The sequence below is a fragment of the Gallus gallus genome, chromosome 1 (assembly GCF_016699485.2).
Source record: "Gallus gallus isolate bGalGal1 chromosome 1, bGalGal1.mat.broiler.GRCg7b, whole genome shotgun sequence".
Lineage (NCBI taxonomy): Eukaryota > Metazoa > Chordata > Aves > Galliformes > Phasianidae > Gallus > Gallus gallus.
In genome coordinates, this window is record NC_052532.1 from 20,903,938 (window position 1) to 20,923,207 (window position 19,270).

General features: G+C 42.1%; 1 protein-coding gene across 26 annotated transcripts in view; it reads right to left on the reverse strand.

The window, feature by feature from the left end:
- PLXNB2 (plexin B2) overlaps positions 1-19,270 on the reverse strand; it is a 251,026-nt gene that overhangs the window by 229,244 nt on the left and 2,512 nt on the right. For 17 of the 26 annotated variants that reach the window (XM_040672233.2, XM_040672437.2, XM_040672361.2 and 14 more), the window contains exon 2: positions 13,419-13,521. The gene's annotated coding sequence lies outside the window, so the exon portion shown is untranslated. The remainder of the gene's footprint in view (positions 1-13,418; positions 13,522-19,270) is intronic. The other 9 variants (XM_040672252.2, XM_040672406.2, XM_040672271.2 and 6 more) reach the window with 1 other exon arrangement.

Here is a 19,270-nt window from a genome sequence, read left to right on the forward strand (position 1 = left end):
GTCAGTTAGCCACCGAAAAGCCCAGCTGAGTTGGTGCCCTGAGGTGAAATTCAGCTTACTTAGGTTTGCACAAAGTATGCATATGGCTGAGGGTTTGCACTGGTGGATAAAGGTGCTGTAGGAGAGAAATGGCACCACTGCCATGTGGTTCTTCAAAAGAAATGCTGTAGCAGTCGGCTCATCTAAACTCAAGCAGCTTCTCTAGGCGCTCTAGAGTTTCCTTTGAAGTATGTATCTACGAGCACATATGGTCCTGGAGCATATCCACACACATTCAGCAGAAGGGAATGAGAGTGGGTGGAATACATAAGACTACCCCTAAGAAAGGGAGTAGGAAGAAGAGAGAATAAAAATTCTGGCATAAACAAACAGCTGCTATTTCTAGCCCTTCTGGTTGAACCCCTCCTCCAGCCCTGATGCCACTCTGCAAGAAGCCTTGTTAAACTTAAAAGACAACTGGAGAAATAAAAGCATTTTTACAACCCAGTTATGACCACTTAAAAACATACTGTAAATCTATTCACTGCTTAACGCACCAGGTACATCCAGCAAATGCTTTTGCTCAGTGTGCACCCAATGTAGCTTGATGCTCTCCGTGTAGCTTGAGTGTGCACATTCAAGCAATAAAAAATTAAATAAACCAAGTCTGGATTAAACTCAGTCCACAATAGCAAGGAAAAAAAAATAGAGTAATTACTGACAGTGGCTTGGTTAAGCTTAGGAAGGCTTAACAGAAAAGGATTTTTCCGTAATTGCCATCTCTAACCTTTTATCCAAGCTCAGTGGGTACATTACCTAAGTCAGCAGGAAGTTTAGCCACTCCACGTGAAATTAATAACATTTATGGGCTGACCCATCACCCACAGCCTTCTCAAAGCTTTTTAGAGCAAGAGCTATGAAGATGTTTGTCCTCTCATCAGGAAATGGTCTGTGCCACACTTAGCTACTTAAAACAAAACACCCCCCTACTTCAGCAGGCAGCAGTCCCCAGGGACCAAACCTCCCTCTCATGCAGTCTTGGGAGTAAATTAACTGCTCTGTTGAGCAAGCTTACCTACTAATTACAGGAATGAAAACAAGCTTCTCAAGAGCGGCACATCCCGTCCAATGACCCACAAGGAGCCTGTGGGGTGGCAGCTCTCACCTCATCAGGGTATCTCCTACCATGCGCACTTGTCCCATGGAGCATCTGGTGCCCCAAAACAGGAGCTTCACTGCTGACCTCAGCACAGTCACTTCCTGTCCTTGTAAACACAAGTCAGACCTTGCACCCATCCCTCCACAGAACAGAGGTCCACATTCAATGGATGAATTTAAAGCTTGGGTGCCTGCAAAATGGCTGTGGAGTCACCCCACACACCAAGCCAGAGCTGTCAACTCGACTTGGTATTCAAGTAAGTGGAGAACAAGATAAACTTGTTTAACCAACATTGACCCAGTTTCACACTGGAAAGGAGCAAAACAGGCACAAGAACTTAAAATGTATTCCTTATGTGATGCTCTTCATCTATTTTGAAATGGCAAGCATAAAATATTTGAGTCCCTATGATGAAACTGTAGCCAAGGAACAGGTTAGTGCTCTGACTTAACAAAATTATGTTGAAAACCACTAACACAGAAAACAGCACACATGCACTATAAGGTTGTGCTCTCTTTTCGATGCCATCGACCAAGAAGAGAACAAGAAAAATCAAAAGACGGACAAACAAAGATGGCTGGGAATTGATTGCTGCCTTTGAAATGTTTAGTGGAACAGTTGGAATAAGAAGCTGACTGCAGCTGAACTGAAAAATCACTGTGTAGCTAGATTACTCATCTACTGTAAACCAAATTAAAGTTTTCTTCCCACAGGCAATGCTGAAGATTTCAGAGAACCCATAATTTATAATGCAGGAAAGTTTAGAAGAAGATTTGGTGAAACTGAAATGAATTTTGGACATAATGGGCAGGAAAACAGAGGACAGATGAAAGGTGATGATGCCTGATGTGATGAGGGCTGCACACAGCATGCAGCAGGTAACTAGAGGAGGAGGCTGATGAGCTGCGTTAGGATGGTTCACCTTCCTTCCTTCCCAGCTCCAAACAGCCCTCCTTTTTCTCTTCAAGCTGCTACATGGTACCAGAGGCAGTAAGAATGAGCATTTTCAGCAACACTACCCTTACTGTAGCCAACATAGGGAAGCGCTATCAATAGGAAGTCGAATAGGTGATTCTCCTTAACATTTTCTGTAATTAGGCAGCTAACTCATTTATACGAAGCACGAAAAGTGAGTGTGCAGGGCCTTCTGGCTAAGCGCTGCAGTAAGTGCTTTATTCCAACCTATTTTCCAGGAGCGATCACATTTTGGATGGAAGCCCACTTCAAACAATTTATTTTTCATGTCTGGACAAGGCAATATAACTTCTACACAATTTAATCTCTTTGCTAAAAGATTTAGCCATTATAGCTGAAATGCACAAGCTTAACAATAAGGTTAAAATACCCAGGATGCTTAAATCTGAGAAATGCGTTTGCTGGCCGTAGATCAGGACAAGTAGAAGCACTTGGCTGCAGCGCAGCGACTCGGTTGAGGCCTGCCAGGCGCTTCGCCTGACTCCTCGCCGTCGCCTACAGAACAACCGCTTCAAGCCAGGCACACAACCGGCCACAAAACCCTGTAATTACCAGCAAAGCTCAGTCACCAAGGCTCCTCCAAAAAGTTGGGGAGCAGCCACCGCCAGGCCTGGCTCCTCGGGTCAGGAAGGCTGTGCAGAGGAGCCGCCTATCGCCTTGTCCTTCTTGCTTCCCCACATGGCTGTTTCCTTCTGTTCTCCAGCTGCAGCGAGCAGGCTGCAATTTACCTCCTCGCCCTCACCCTCAAATTTGTTTGGATAAACAAGCTCGCCTTTGTTCTGAGCTGCTACTACATTTACACATTGTATTGTAAATCAGCCCGTATAAAGTGAGGCAGGCCCTTGAACAAGACACTAGCATTTTTGTTCAGAGTGGAATTAAACCAGTAAGAGGCACAGAACTCCTCTTATAAACAAGAGTCTGGAAACAATTGGTTTTTAAAAGGTGAGAGGTTTTAAAAAGTTTACTAAACAAACCTAGCTGGTTACAGCCAATGGAGTCAGCCTACAAACAAGTTCAAGGCCATATAAACTGCTAAAGCAGTACTATTTCTGAAGAAACCTTTAAGCTGGTTAAAAGCTTGCCTTCTCTGTCTTTCAAGGGCCCAGGAATTATTGGCTAGTGATTTAGCTTTTATTGAGTACATGGAGAGGAATTATTCACAGAGGAAGGGAATTAACTATTTGCCTTGTCTATTAAAGACAAGAGACTCAAATAGCATCCAGGCGATAGAGGATAAACAGCAGGAAAAAATTCTCAGTAATAATAGTTGAGCACAGGAATACGCATCTGCAAAGCCCTTCTCATCAGAGGCCTGGAGAACAGGTCCAAAAATATCTGTGAGGAATGGCTTAAATGCCGCTGACCTAGCCTTAAGGCAGAGAATGGACTCTGTATGCAGCCTCTTTGAGACCCTCCCCAAATCTGCTTACTATTATTTAAATAAAACTTGTTTGCCAAGACGTTTCCCATGAGTTCAGAAAGGTCCAGCAAAAAAGAGATCAAAAATGATCATTGCTTGACAGCTGCCCAGATTTGCTGGAAAGCTACTTCTATAACCCCTTAACTGAGCACACATAACAAAAAATAAATAAAATTTGCCAGAAGTAAGTTGCATCTGATGTTGTCTGCAGTCCAGAACTGAGGCCCTCTGATAGGATGCTATGGAGAAGCAACTGGATACATGCAGGATGTCATGCACCACTGCAGACAGCCCTGCATCCTGAGTAAACATCAAGCCCAAAAAATTAATCTCAGATGTAAGTTTGACTGGAAAAAAATATTTTTATCTCTGTGATTATTATAAAGGAAGAGGGGACAGAAATGTTAAGGATTTTGGTTTAAAAGTTATTTGCCCTGATAAGCATGTTAAAATAAATGGTTTGCTACAGGCTTTTTTCTGTACATCTACCACCTGCGTTACAGAGAAACTCCATACTTCAGTGATTTCAGATTGAAAGAAGACAAAATGCATGCCCCTTGTTCCACATCCTGGAAGTAACAGTATCACTGCCCAAACTGTAATTCTTGTCATGATCCAACAGCACACGCCCACCCTCAGCAGGCAAAGATGGAATGAGGAGGTGGGTCCCAATGCCTGCTCGCCCAGAAGGGCAAAGCACAGCCTCTGCTCCACCACCAGCACCAATGGGCCTTCTTCCTTTATGCACTCCTGATTGCAGTGGCTGCCCCAGGCCTTCCTTAAAGTCCCTCACATCCCACTGGTCAGAGGGTGGCAGAAGGGCACCAAGCCTTTCCTGAGTACTGCATCCTGCTCTGCACTTCCACCCCTGCCAGAACATGTTGCCTCTTGCTCAGTGATCTACCTTTTGTCCCACTTTTCAGTCTTCAAACAGGTCATTAGTGGATTAATCAGGACTGGAATGCATCCCTGGCGTCAATCATCTGTTGCAGCATGACCTCCTTCCTCTCCCAAGCTGCTCTTTGCGCCTTCTCTCCGTTGTTTTAACCTTTCCTCTCTCAGTGTTGTGTTGTACAGGGACTTGTTCGTTTCATGTCTTTCACCTGGATACACACAGAAGGGGTAAGGTGGGAAAATACCTATGGGACACCCAGAGCATAAGCCCAGGACCAGGTCCAAGTGGCTTTTGGGTATTTTCAGAGGGAGACTCCACAACCTCCCTGGGCAGCCTGTGCCAGTCACTGGCACAGTAAAGAAGCACTTCTTGGTGCTCACGTCACCTGAAGATGACAAAACAGACAGAGAGAGGCTCTTACAGGACAAGCAATGCTCTGACCTGAAGCCAGATCCATTTCTGAACAGAGCAAACACAGGCTACGTAGAAATGGTGTTTAAGGGAATGAAAAGAAGCCATGAAACCATCATCGGCCAAAGGTCTTTAAACCCTGTAATTTGTGCCATGAAGAGAGATTACAGCCCATCTGTCCCAGCTACAGCACAAAGGAATTCACAGTTACTCGTGCTCCCGTTCCCCGCCTCTCCCAGCCCCCTGCCTAGGCAATATGTAAAACCAACATATACAATTGTGTACCTAACTTGTTTGTGTGATCTGCCACTTCACTGTTGCTGCTGTCCTTGCAGAAGCCCAGGCATTATGCTTGGAAAATAATGCATTATCTAAAATAATTCCTTGAAATCTGCCATGACATGTGCTTTTCCCAAGTTTTAGTCCGTGCTGATGGCACCGAGTACTCCAGCATTAAGATTTATTTTCCTGCCTGGAGATAGTGCTGCAAGAACATGGGAAAAACACATCCGTGCACTCTAACAGTAAACTCCTGCACTAAGTATTAAGGTGACTGCCAAATTAAAGAGACCGTAATATATTTTTAAACGCCTCAGTTCAAACACCCTCTCAGAATGTTACTCATGACAGGGTTCTAAATACCTGTTCTTTGACATACATGCATGATATCTGCCTACCCTTCATTTTTGCTCAATTTTAGTTCAAAGTAGGCAATATTTACCAAATCCACTTGGTAGTTTATTAGGCTCTGCAGAGGTTGTGAGGACCTCAGGGCACTGCAAGTCACCCACACATTACCCGCATGAGGGATGGGGCAACACGCACCCCCAGATCCCTCAGACCTGAGGAAGAAGCTTGAGCTGGATCTCCCAGAGAGCAAAACCTGCTGTCCCAACAGGCAGCGCAGCCCAGCTCTCAGTCCTGGAACCCATCTCATCTTCAGGGGGCTGTGAGTGCGGGGTGGGAATATGGATTTCTATTTTGAAACAGCACACAGCTCAGCCTGTCAGTTCCCATTGTAAGAATTTCTTACTCTGACAACCAGGGGAAAACTTGACCAAAAAGCTTATAACAGCAAGACCACACTGAGTCCTGAACAAAGCAAAACATGCTTAAAAGCTCTTGACTAGTATCACTGGGGTGCACGCAGACAATAAGAAGATTTAAGAAGCTTTTCTATGTTCTGTTCCTTTTCCTATAGGATGGCTAAAATCCAGAGCAAAATTATTTAGCAAACAAACTGGAAATAAAAACAAATCCACGTTCCCCAGACCAGAATCTCCCCAAAGACACAAAGAAATAACTCTATTCATTTTTGTGGTCCCAAACAAAGGCGGGCGAGAAAAAAGCAGGCAGCCTTGGAAGTGCTGGGAGCGGGCGCTGCTGGAAGGGACATCAGGCACCCAGCGCCCGCCATGCCCCCATCTCGGCCTCGTGCCGACCAGGTGACTTGAAATGCCCGGGGTCCAGGTTTGCACATCAGCAGAGTAGGGATAATAGCAGGTCTTTCCATCACAGGGGTGTTACAAAGATCAATTAGTTAATGTCTGAAAAGCGCTTTGAAGATATAGCAGGTGGTGAGCATTATTATGCAAATAATGTGACTTAAGAAAATCACAAGTGCTGGATTAATACTAATCCCTTTGATATTTAAAAGACACCATTTTTCATATTTTAAAGCAGCACACGTTTATGCTATACATTTCCACCAGTGCTGTAACAACAAATTTTAACCTTTTCTTCTTGTACAGCTTAATACGTAAAACTCTTCTGGAGACATCTTTACAAAATCCGATCTTGATTCAGAGCCGGAAACAGTGGCAGCAATTATGCATGTTGATGAACTGGATAACTAAATTCTATGCAGGAATATTTCTCAGAGGATAGTGTGTCACAGGCCTAACTTGCTGTAACAAACATTGCAGGGTCTTTCGGTTTTAGGGCTTTTTTTGGAAGCATTCTAATTTCACGCATAGAAGCATTTGTAAAACAATATAGCTGCTGTATAATTATGCCCTGTTATGTGGTGGAGAGAGGGGAGAAAAAGAGAAGGATATGGTTCTTTTACTTCTTCAAAGGATGTATTATTTGTATTGCAAAAAAAACAACAACAAAAAAAAAAAACCCAAAAAACCAAAACCAAAACAACAACAACAAACCTCCTCCTCCACCCCCCCCCTCAAAAAAGAAACCCACAAAACAAACACCAACACCCTATGTCTCATAACCTCATTTGCTGTTGTGCTCCAGATGCAAAGATCTGCAAGGGCCTCCCAGGCGATGAGACCTGGCAGCATCTGCTCCAACAGCCAGCAAAAATCTGCACAGCCCCTCCTGCACTAGGTGTGTGCAGGGAGGGGGTGGTGGCCCCGGGACATCCCACAAATCCAGCTCACATTTCCACTGCAGAATGAAACCAGAGACAGGCAAGTGCAGGGAAGCACAGGAGTTGGGACCAGAGACAGGAGATGGGACCAGGACAAAAAGGTATCTGAGCAGTGATGTCAGAAACCAAGGAGAGAGTAGAGCCAAAGAAAGACACCCCCCCTGGTTTCAAACCTTGCATTCGAAACCAGTTCTCTCTTTGAAAGCAAGACACAATTGCCACTACAGAGAACTCCCCAGTGCAATAAGGACTTGCATTGCAACCCCCCTTTCCCTGAGGAAGCCTGTTTCTCGTCTCCTGTACCGTAAAATTTAGTGCAAACCAGCTGGTGTGTTCTGCCTAGAAATCTGCAGAATATTGCAGCGATTAAAACCAGCTTAATACTAACCCTCTTTGGAATGCACGCCTGAAATTGATATTAATGAAACAAGATCAGATATTAATATTCTGTACAGCAGGTTCCTCAAGCTGTGCTGCAGCACCAAATCAAATCTTTTCCCAAGTTGACATCCAAAATACAAACAGAGCATGGCAGTTGGTATCGACATGGGAAGAAGCAGCAGGAGTGTTTTAAAAGTTTAGAAGCTCTGAAGTTTGCAGCTATACGAAGCTCAGCTTCCTTTCCTACCGCCCTTCCTACAGCAACAATATTAATGGCTATTCAATGCAATAATAGGATCGGAACTATACACTTCATTGTTGTTGTTATTTTTAACCTCCCAGTCAATATTAAAAGCATTTGGTTCTCTTTAGGAGGGAGGAATGATTTTGCATTCTAGGAACGGCGAGATGTTTGCAGAGCTATTGAAGAACACTGGTAAAGGATTTACTTCACATGCCTCTGCTCATAATTGATGTTGCGATGCTTTATTTTAAACAGACCTGCTTCCACAGATTCACAATTTAATGTTATTCCACAAGCACGCACTCAGTGTAATCTCAGTGCATTCTCATCAGCTGGAGTTACACAATTTAAATACAACATAGGTCCAAACCACCACCTGAGGGTCATTCTTCAGCCGGGAGGAGACTCATGAGAATCTCTGAACACAAAGGCCTAAGGACCAGTGATTTCTACTGCTGGGTCTCCCAGCACTGGGCAGTAAATCGACACTTTTGACCCTGGGCAAGTAAGAATAGCACTGCCCTTCACTTCATTCTCCTGTAAAAGGGCAGTAACTTCCCCCTCTGGACAAGATCCAACAAGCCACCTGCTGCAGGACAGCACTCAGCCCAAGTGGAAGGAGAAGGCAGCACAGTGCTTCCTTCATCATCACAGAGTCAAGACCTGAAGGAGAAAGCAAGTTTCTCCCTGGAGTACTCCCAGCCTGGCTGAACACACACACAGAAGGTTTGGTGTCCCCATCTCTACACTCTACTTAATTCACCTTTTCTGAACTTTGGACAACTGTTCCCTTGAGGAAAGCAATCTTCTCTGTAATTAGCAATACAGTTTGAGGTACACTGGTCCCTCTTATTGTAGATCACAGATGCTTATAATGAAGACTAGAAACTATAAGCATTCTCAAGACTTTTGCGTGTACAACCTTATCACACCAAGGTGGAAAAAAAACAAAAAACAAAACAGCACCAACCTAGATGTCACCTATAAAAGATTTGTCTTCAGACCATACAAAAATGCAGCTGTTGTAATTGCAACAGAGAAGCAGATAAGACTCTGTCTTCCTGTGTGATCATGAAGCCTTTCAAAACAGCCATTCAGAGGGCAACAGACCTGGGTGCCTACCTGGTTGGCTTCACACAAGGCAAGCAGTGCAGGTACAGGCTGTCTCACTGAGAACCAATCCCTCAGAAAAGGGGCAGAGAATGGGAGCTGGCATGTACTGAAGAGATTACTCTGACAGAACGGAGCTCAACCATAAAGCTTTTGGACTGCTCATCTCCCGGGTTTGGTAACATCTGCATCATATTTGCATTGTATTTATCTGGATAGCTTTAACCTCATTAAGAATTCACAGGTAAAAAAAACAGATGCTGAATCAAATCTCACAAAGCAGCGTCTGCTTCTTGGGGGATAGACTAAGCAGAAGGCTACATCATGTCCTAATTTCTCTTAGGTTTGTAAAGTGGATAGTCATAATTTCACTTAGAAAAAAAATATATACACCATTTGAGCTGAAGTTTATTTTAACTAAGGAGCAAGAAATGTTACTGTGTGGTGTGGAATGCTTGATCTCGTGCTTTATTGAAGCATAGCTATTTAAAAAGAAATTATTGCAAGAGCACATCATCCTTACCTTGTGGCTCATAGATACACATATGACTAAAAAATGTACTCTAATTGTAATCTTTCCTCTCCCTTCAGGTAAACATAAAAACTTAACATTACATCTGTACTAAAAAATTGATAAATCAGCTCATACATTGTAGGGACTACAAGTACAGCCAGATGAGGCCCTTGCAGCTGAGCTCACTGCTCTGCGTTTGGCACAAGCACAGCTGAAATATTCCAGAAGAAGACAGAATTGTTACATTCTTTCAGATGTTTTGAGTTAATGTTTATGGCACTCAAGGAATTTCTATTTAACAGAAAAACAGCCAGCCAACCTTCAGCGAGTTTCAAAATCTTTACTCAGGAAACAAGATGGGATTTTTCACACGCCAAAGCATACTTTCCTTTAAAAACACATCAATTGTAATTATGTTATATATTATATATAATTACCTATTATTTATCCCTGTATATAATACAGATCCTATTTCTGAAAAGGAATAGAGTGCACTCCACATGCACTCTACTTTCCTGAAGGGGTCAGAAACCCATGAAGAAGAAGGGTAGAAAGGGGTTATTGCAGTAGAGCCATTTGAAGCATGCCAAGGGAGTAAAGTCACTAATGAAGAGCCTTCTTTTGGGACAGGTGCCTCCAGCTTTCCATGGGTGAGCTTAAATTGAAGTCGTGTTTGTGCTCGTGGCCTCATTAGATTACAACTCAATTGTTGACTTGAATTCTTGTAAGCCTTATACACATGGGACTTGCCCTCCCTCATTTGGAGGGTATCACATAATGGATATTTATCAATAGAGATATGCCATCTCCTCGTAGCTGAGCCTCAGGGTCAATAACCTCAGGTCTAGTTTTCACATTTAACAAATTTTCCTATTGCTCAATTGGCAGAGGCTGTTCGATACCGAGGCTGGCACTGAGAAGATTAAGTGTTAACCATTTCTTTGTCAGCTTTTTAAAGACACATTCTTTTTAAAGACAATTTAAAAAACAATATTTTCTCCCTTCTAAAATATTTTTAAATTAATTTTTAATACCTCCTCCTTGCATTAAAACAGCTGGAGGGCAGAGCCTGGCTGTGCATATACATATCCTATGACAGGCATCACTCCCTGTGAGTGCTGTGGACCTGCCATTCCAGCAACAAGAGATACAGTTTTCAAATCAAACATAAACAACCTGAAAGTTCTTTTATGTTACCCTCAAGAGCCTAAGAGGGCTAAGAATGCCCATATTTCATCAAAATCTGCTTCAAAATCATGTTTTATTTATTTTTTCTATTTATTTCCTTTCACTTCATCCTTGATATTTCAACTTTTTTTTACTGCAGCAAGCAATGAAACAGCTCTACATTCAATACATGAACTGGGGAGAATTTCAAAAGCTTCACATTTTAGAAGGTTTTCCTAAAGCTTCCCAAAGAAGAATACGAATGACCTGTGCAATGGCTCCATTCATTAAAAGGCAATTTGGTGTAACAATCCCATGCTCTCATTTCACTCATACTTTAAAAAGAGCCAAGAGACATCCTGGGATGCTTTGTAGCAGTAGGGGAGGTAGGAAACTAATTTTCCAACTGCTCTGTTTACTTTGCATACCTTGTGGGCAAAAGTTGGCAAGAAGCAACTGGAAGTTGTTTGCTTTGAAATTATCACCCCATTTACAAGATTCAAGAGCAAAGTCTTCTAAAAGGAGGTAAGAGGGAAAAGGAAATGACTACATGCATGGTTAGCACTACAGTACTAGCATAGTCCATGTGCTGGTAGTGCACAGGAAGTCATTAGCTAAAAAAGAAAACCATTGGGCACCAAGAAAGCTGGCCTATTCTCACAGCCCTCCACAAAGTGCATATAGACACCATGCTTAGAGCATCCACTGAGAATAAAAGCCCTATCAAGGTCCATGCAAAACAGCTGTATTCAATTTAAGGCCACCTTATATTATTCCCAATGGAAGTGAACCACACAAGGGCACTGCTGCTATTGAATACACGAACTCAACACCCAAACTTTGTTCGTAAAAGCCTCCTCTTCCCTGACTAATAGGGCCACCCAGAAGCAGGAAAGGATGAGAGTGGCAGACACAGCCGTGGCTTGATAACACAAAGAATTTGGCAAAAATATCAGTTAAAGTGAGTCTTGAATAGTCTTCCCCCCTCCTTTTTTTTTTTTAACCCTTTCAGCTTCTCAATCCAACACTGCAAAGGTGCACATTTTGGTGTGGCCATGTTGTAAAACACATCAGAGTTGCAATCAGGCTTGTAAAATAACTTCTTTCAAAGCCATGTAACAGCTACATGTAATACAGTTTAATGCCAGATCAGCTCTTCTGTCCAGTTCACAAAGCAGTCATGGTAGCAGAACCAAGCAGTTACCAGCCACTGATGGTGGGAACTCACAGGAGAGTTGCCACCGATGCCTCCATATCACTGACTGATGGTCTATGCATGCTGCATACCCACTTGGTATAGAAACGCTCCCCCTGTGCCAAGCCAACTCATGGGTATGGAGAGCTTGAAGTAGAAGTGCTTTGCAGAAGGCTTTGCTCAAGCAAGGAAATCTGGGTATGTAGATCTCCTCTTGCAAAGGGGCTTTTGGGGAGAGGAGCAGGAGACAGATAATAGAGCCAGCAGGCCTTCATCCTTCCTGGCTGAGAAAGAGCACTGTGGCATCCATTTGCTGTACTTACATATTAAGACAAAATACTCATATTAAATCGGATTTTTCACCTTGGGATTCTGCAAAATTCCTCAAAAAGCAGCAATGAAAAAAAAAATCAGATGACTGAAATTATCTGCTAAATGCAGAACAAAACCAGAAGCCATAGAGTCACCAGTCAAGAAACCTACAGGACTCCACTGAATACAGCAGATCGTATACATGGTACTCTGGCACCAAAAGCAGCTACATAAAAAGCAGCCCAGACTTTGTGTATGCTAGCAAATAGGCCTGTTTGTTTGGTCTGGCAAATGCTATTAGCACAGTGCAGGAGTTTTGGAGGGAGACGCAGAAGCAAACAACATGACCTTGTCACATTACTGTACATGAAAGACGTGGGTAAAATAGAAAAGACTCTGAGAGGGAGGAAAGAGGTGCAGGTACGTAACCATGAATTTACAGCCTCTTCTTCTCCCAGCTAGCTTAGTAATAACGTACAGAAGTCCTCACTGCTGCTTCATGAAAAAGCTCCAAACTTCTGATGCTGCTAAATTCTCTTCAGATATCAGAGCTCTCATTCAAGTATAATTCAAGTAGATTAATTATGCCACAGACAACAGAAAACACAGGCTGCCTCTTCAGATTATCAGTGGGAGAAAATAGCTTGAAGAGTTTAGTTTCAAGGATGCTGTTTACATTTCTAAAATGTACTTATTTATTTCACAGGCCCAAGGATCAAAATGAACAGATAATAACTAATTGCTACAACTGGGAAAAGTAAATTGGGAAGTTCTCGCCAAGCACACCTGTACACAATAATTTGAAGAGCAGCAGTACAAGCAATGCAGATTGTCGAAGTGCAATTAGACAAGTGGAAAGTGTTACTCTGAGCAATTGAGATACTGTTTTGATAACTAAGTTACCTTGGAGATGACTCACATGCACAAGTTGCTTAATGTCATTTTACACTATAGGTCCAGGAGGTATAAAAGTATGCATAAAAATCACCATGAAATCAGAGAGTATCAATCAGAAATGTAAAGTAAATACATTCTCCTGGCAGGTTATTAAACTTAATTTGAGGTCACATTTCAACCTAAAGCCAAAGCAAATAAACCCCCTCATGGCCATCTCCTCTCTTGACACACCCAATCAACCACAATGCTGAGCTCTACAAGAGGACCTCCACTTCCTCAAGTGAGCAACACAGCGCTTGGGAAGGAGGAGGAGAGGTTAAAAAACAAAACAAAACCAAAAAACATCAATCCAAGCAAATCCTGAGCCCACCTGAGCTGCACGACCACCACTAGCGAGAGGGAGCTCTTGTGCCTCGGGCTTCTGTGCAAATAGCTGCCAGGACAAAGTGCCTTTTGATGTGTACTTGTTCCTGCTGGGAGAGATGAAGAAAAGATGCTTTAGTTAAAATATAAGACAAGAGGCTAGACAACATGCACAGCTGAAAAGAAATCACGTGCTCCATGGGTTTCTTAATATCCTAAGCAAAAAAGCTTCAACTGGCATCTCAAGAAAATGAGGAATTTTCCAACATGTCATTTGTATAAATGCAAAAAAAGGGGGAAGAGGAAGGCAGGTGAAATCTATTGATTTCACACTGAATTCAGCGAGTGAAGACTTAACAGTGTGTCAACAAACATCAAATCAACCAGATTTTAAGAACAGAATCTAAAAAACACATGCCAAATAGATTAAAAAGCAGTTAAATGAAAGATCTCAGAGTTGTCATTGCTGAATAACATCGCAGTGCAATTGTAATACTCCTTGTGCAGTTCACAGAGACTGGAATTATGCTCTATATCACTTATTAGTTTTATTGGCTGCCTGGAAATAAGCACATCCTCGGCAATAAAATTAATGGATTACATGGTTTAGTAGCATGGTAAATAACAATAGAAAGGATATCACACAGAGTTATCTCAATAATTTGTCAAGCTGAGCTCATTCCAGCCAAAACACTCTTAAGACATCTGAATGCAGATGTATCTATCTAGTCATAAGAAATGCAAGTAGGTTTGCAAATCAGAGGACCGTGAAGTTAAGAAGTAAGGAAACCAGAAAGGATAGAGAGGTCCTCATAGACACATATCCAAGCATCACACTAGGAGCTCCTGTTGTTATTAAAGAGGCTAATGTGGTTGATGGATGCAAAGATACAAAAATAAATAGAAACACTGAATGGGGTAGGGCAACATGTAGCAAAAATGAACAATGTGGAAACACTACACCCAGTCCCATGGCTGATGCTAAAAATAATAATAACAAGATTAAAATAAAATAAAATAAAATAAAATAATAACAAGAAAAGATGTTGAACAACAAACCCAGAACAATATTGCTCTGCATTTTCACTACTGTTACTGAACACTGCATCAAATGCACAATGGACTGTGAAATGCCTGCAGACCTTCCCACAGCTAAATGTCAAAAGAAGAGACCATCTGTTAATGAACATTAAAAGGCATCTCCCTGCAGTAAGTAAATGCATACCAGGGTCATGGGGTTGCCAACATAAGGAAAATCTTTTGGGTTTTCAACTAAACAGTTGGGGTGGGCAGGAGGAGGCAACACCTGGAGCACACAGCAGGTACATGTTCCTCACTCACAGAGTCCGCTTTGCAGCTATAGAGTTATGAACTCTTGAAAATCTTCTTATGAGTGCAAACAAGCACACTTTGTGTCTGAGTAAAAGCCACAGAGACACAAGCTATATCTTCACCTTAGGGAGGAGAAAGAATAACCAAGAAGCAGCCGGGTTCGGTGGGTTTCCTAGGTTTGCAACTCACGCCCTGCAGAGCTCTGCTTCTGCCTTGTGATCACATCTAGCACTTACATGGGCTAACAGTTAATTCAGGAGGGAAAAAGTTTCCATTGCTGATGATCTGAATCAAAATTGCACACAAAATCTATTTTTTTTTTCTTTTTTTTCTTTTTTTTTTTTTCCTTTTTATGGTACTTACCACTCCCGCCAGGCTAGAAATAGAATTATAGAATAGCTTGGGTTGAAAGGGACCTTAGAGACCATCTAGTTCCAACTCCCTGCTGTGGGCAGGCTGCCACCCACCAGCTCAGGCTGCCCAGGGCCCCATTCAACCTCATCTTGAGCACCTCCAGTGTTGGGGCACCCACAGCTTCTCTGGACAGCTTGTTTCCAGTGCCTCACCACTCTATGAGTAAAAAATTTCTCCCCAGTGTCTAACCTAGATCTCCCCTCCTTCAATTTAAAGCCATTCCACCTTCTCCTTTCAGACCATGTAAAAGGATGGTCTCCCTCCTGCTTATAAGCTCCCTTCAAGTACTGGAATGCCTCAACAAGGACTCACCAGAGCCTTCTCTTCTCCAGGCTGAACAAGTCCAGCTCCCTCAGCCTTTCTTCCTAGGAGAGGTACTCCAGCCCTCTGATCATCTTTATGGCCCTCCTCTGGACCCACTCCAGGAGCTCTATGTCTTTCCTGAAGAGGTTAATTTTTTTTTTTTTTTTTTTTTTTTGCCATAAAATTCAACAGGCCCACTACTAAGTCTCAACCAATTTGTCTCATACTGATTAAACAAAGAAAACACACAAGTTCAACATGTCACACCAACATATTAATGGATGACATATAAACGATCTTCTCATGTATTTAAGAGAGATACAGCGTATCTTGGACTTTCAGTTGCAATGAACACAACCAGAATCATTAAAGAGAAAGAACTGACTAAATAACTATGACAAGTTGAAGGAAACTGTAGCCTACTACTGTGAGCCGAGTGTTACATATCTTCAGGAAAGTAACTTTCATTTGCCATGTATGCCTACTGATGTCCAAGAAAAAGTTGACTAAATTGCCCCTTTTGATTCAGGGAAAATAGAGAGAACTCTGAGACACCTCACCTTGTATTTCAGTGGCACATGTTTTACCAAATCAATGTATTTCATTTTTTTCTGTCCTTAACTTTCTTCCTATGGCTGAAGACACTTGAATAATAATTATTTTCCTACATGGATTAAATAATTGATCCCTCCTCAACTCTAAATAGCAACACAACTAGGAATGCAAGTGCTACATCTTCTTTATATACAAGTGTATTATAGATACATACATCTGTCAGGAAGAGGTACTGCCTCTTCTTAAGCTATATAGAAACTGCAGGGAAAAAGATGTGAGGAGCATACTCTGGGAATTTCTATATATTTAAAACATGGCCAGTTAGCATAGCCAGAAGGTTAAGCTTGAAATGTGAAGCTTTATTTCTATGTCACTTCTCCGGGAGACCTGGGAGACTCAGCTATCACCCTAATGATCTCTAGACACAGGAAGATTACTGTTGGGTTTATGAGAGTTCCCTTCAAACTGAGCTGACACGTAGAACTAATCCAGCTTATCTAGAAAGATGCTAGCCACATCTATTCATCAATAAGCATCAACTTATCTTTTCCTAAAAGAATGCAAGTTCTGTAACAATTAAGTTTAACTGCTAAAAATCACATGGATTTCACTTTAAATGAAGTCAAGTTGATTGTTGACAGCTCCTATGTACTTCATCTAGCAGAACATTCTTGGTAGGTCTACCAAAAGACAGGAAGGACAGCTTGAGTGGCAAAGTTTCTCCACTTCTTTCTGGTTTGTTGTAGGATTGAGAAGGATTTAATACACTTCTAACAGAAAGAAAGAGATGACATATCTGCAGCATAAAGAAAGTGACTGCTGCCAAGCAACACAAAATCCATTCACTGCAAATGACCAAAAAGCCTCTACTCTTTACTTGTGGCCCTAAATTAGCAATATCAGTTACTGAGAAAAGCCAGCAAAACAGTAGAAATAAGGCTATGATTAGATTACCAACTTTCTGAAAACACACTGTGACTGAATAAAGCAAAATTGCTATTTGCAGTTCTTCCCAGCACCGCCAAGCTGTTTGTCCATGGGCAGGGGGTGGAAAAGTCCATATCTATCACCAGCCCAGGAAAGCAGAAGCTTGGCAGCTAAGAACAGAGGTGGAGGACAGTCAGAAGTGTCTTGTAAGGTGCCGGGTGAACTCTGTCCGCTGGCAATTGCTACAGAACTCAGCACGGAGCTAATCATCAAGCTGCCCTGGCGTCAGCACTGGCTCACGGAAGCTAGATTTCAAAGAGAAACCAAACAACCCAAGAAGCACGTGGTGGTGACCACAGCTGTGCTGAGACACTCCCATAGTTGAACTCTGCCTTACACTGCAGCAGCCTGCACCTGGGTGATGGAGCAGATGGTGCTTGGCTTTGGCGGTTTTAACTGTTGTTGCTGATCTTTGTTAGGTATGGACACTTCAGGGAGTTATAAGTCTTCCCTCCACCTTCCAAGACAGAAAGAAGCTTAGAGTGATCCAGAAGCTATCTATCCCTAAAGAGGTAGAAACCAAGAAAAGCTCAATTTTAACAGATAGCCATGAACTACCTGCCTAAGGACAAGTCCCAACCCTCCAGTGCTTGGGCAAGCACGAGTCCTCAACCTCCTCCATCCATCTGCTTTAGAGACTCCCCAGGCACAGACTCCACAGACTCTTTCTAAAGCCAAATCTGAGCAGTTTTCTGGACAGTTAGGAAGCTTCTCTGTAACACTAAGCCACTGATGGGCACATAAAATGACCACCCTCCACTTCTCATTTCTTCATTTCCTTATTTCCACTTTGTCTATGCAAGTTTTGACCAAGCAAGGAGTAGGAGGTTAAAGTGCTCACTGTCTAAATATTGCACTTCTGAAAGAGACACCCTCTAAATGCCTTACTCAGGTTATGTATGTGGTGTTTTTGTTTGTTTGTTTGTTTTGAATGAGAATTAAGAGACTAATATCAAATCCAAGCTGGCCCCACATTTAAACAAAACTCTTGAAGTAATACTTGACTAATTCTAGTTCAGCTGGCTTTATTATAGCTAATGATGGCTGTATATATATATTTTTGTTCTAATGGAAACCATCTAAACAGAAGAGTACCTCTTCTCACTATAAACTGAGGATCCCACACTGATTGAGAAAGCCTGCAAGAAAAGGCAAAATAGATATCCCCTACGGAGTTGAAAAGACAAAGGCAAAAAAAGTAGAAAGAATGCTTCATTAGAGTTGTTTGTTTACTTAATTCAATTTTTAATTGTTTAGACTCTCATCTCACTAAGTGGTGCTAACTTTACTTAAAGAAGGACCCACCGTTTTTATTTGCATAAATCAAGTACGTTTAATGAAGTGCACATTAGCTCATCATCACATCGGTTCTGATGAGGAACCGCATAAGCGACAATGCCAAGCTATTTTGGGGAATATTCATTATATGTCTACAGAACAGTCTGACTGGAGGAAAGTGAGAACAAAATGACAGTAAAAGAACGGCAGCAATTACTTTACTAGCAGTTAACGTTGCCATTAACTGCTTGCTGGCAAGAGTTTAAAGTTGCAAACCCTAATTTAAGCTTGTTACCTTAATTTTACAGTTGTAATTCAATAGTCAGAATGTGGCACTGGTGTAATAAATATCTTCATTCAGTGCTTCATACAATAAACATTTTAAAAGTGAATGCAAAAATTCAAAATCTAGGTGTTACAGAACTATAAATGATTAGTATCACGTCATCATTTAAAATATATATATGTATATACAAACAGTTTCCTTAAAAACAAGACAGAATTCAAACATGCTAGCAACAAGTCACTGCTATTTTTGTTATTCACAGGCATTCATGAAGAGAATCATAGAATCATAGAACGGCTTGGGTTGGAAGGGACCTCAAGGGTCATCAAGCTCCAACTCCCAAGAGATCTCCCTTCAAATGTACGTTTGTATTTGGGGATCTTATGCACCTATGGCAAACAGCCCCCAGTTCTGGAAAGATATTTAAAGCCTGTACGCCACTTCCAATAATATCTGCAGGAAGACTCAGGCAGCAAATGGCTGTGCCCTTAGTGAGGATATTTTATACACTGATATCTGTAGATTCTTCAGTTAGATATACAAAGCAAGATTTGATGAGAAAGGAAAACACATTCTTCTGCTAATTCACAGAATCCAGGGGGGAGGAAGGATGGGACGAGGAAAGCTGCTCACCGCTACCTTCTGAAACCCAGCAAGGTGAGTGCCATGACCGAGACCATCACACAGCCTTCCCCTGCACAGAG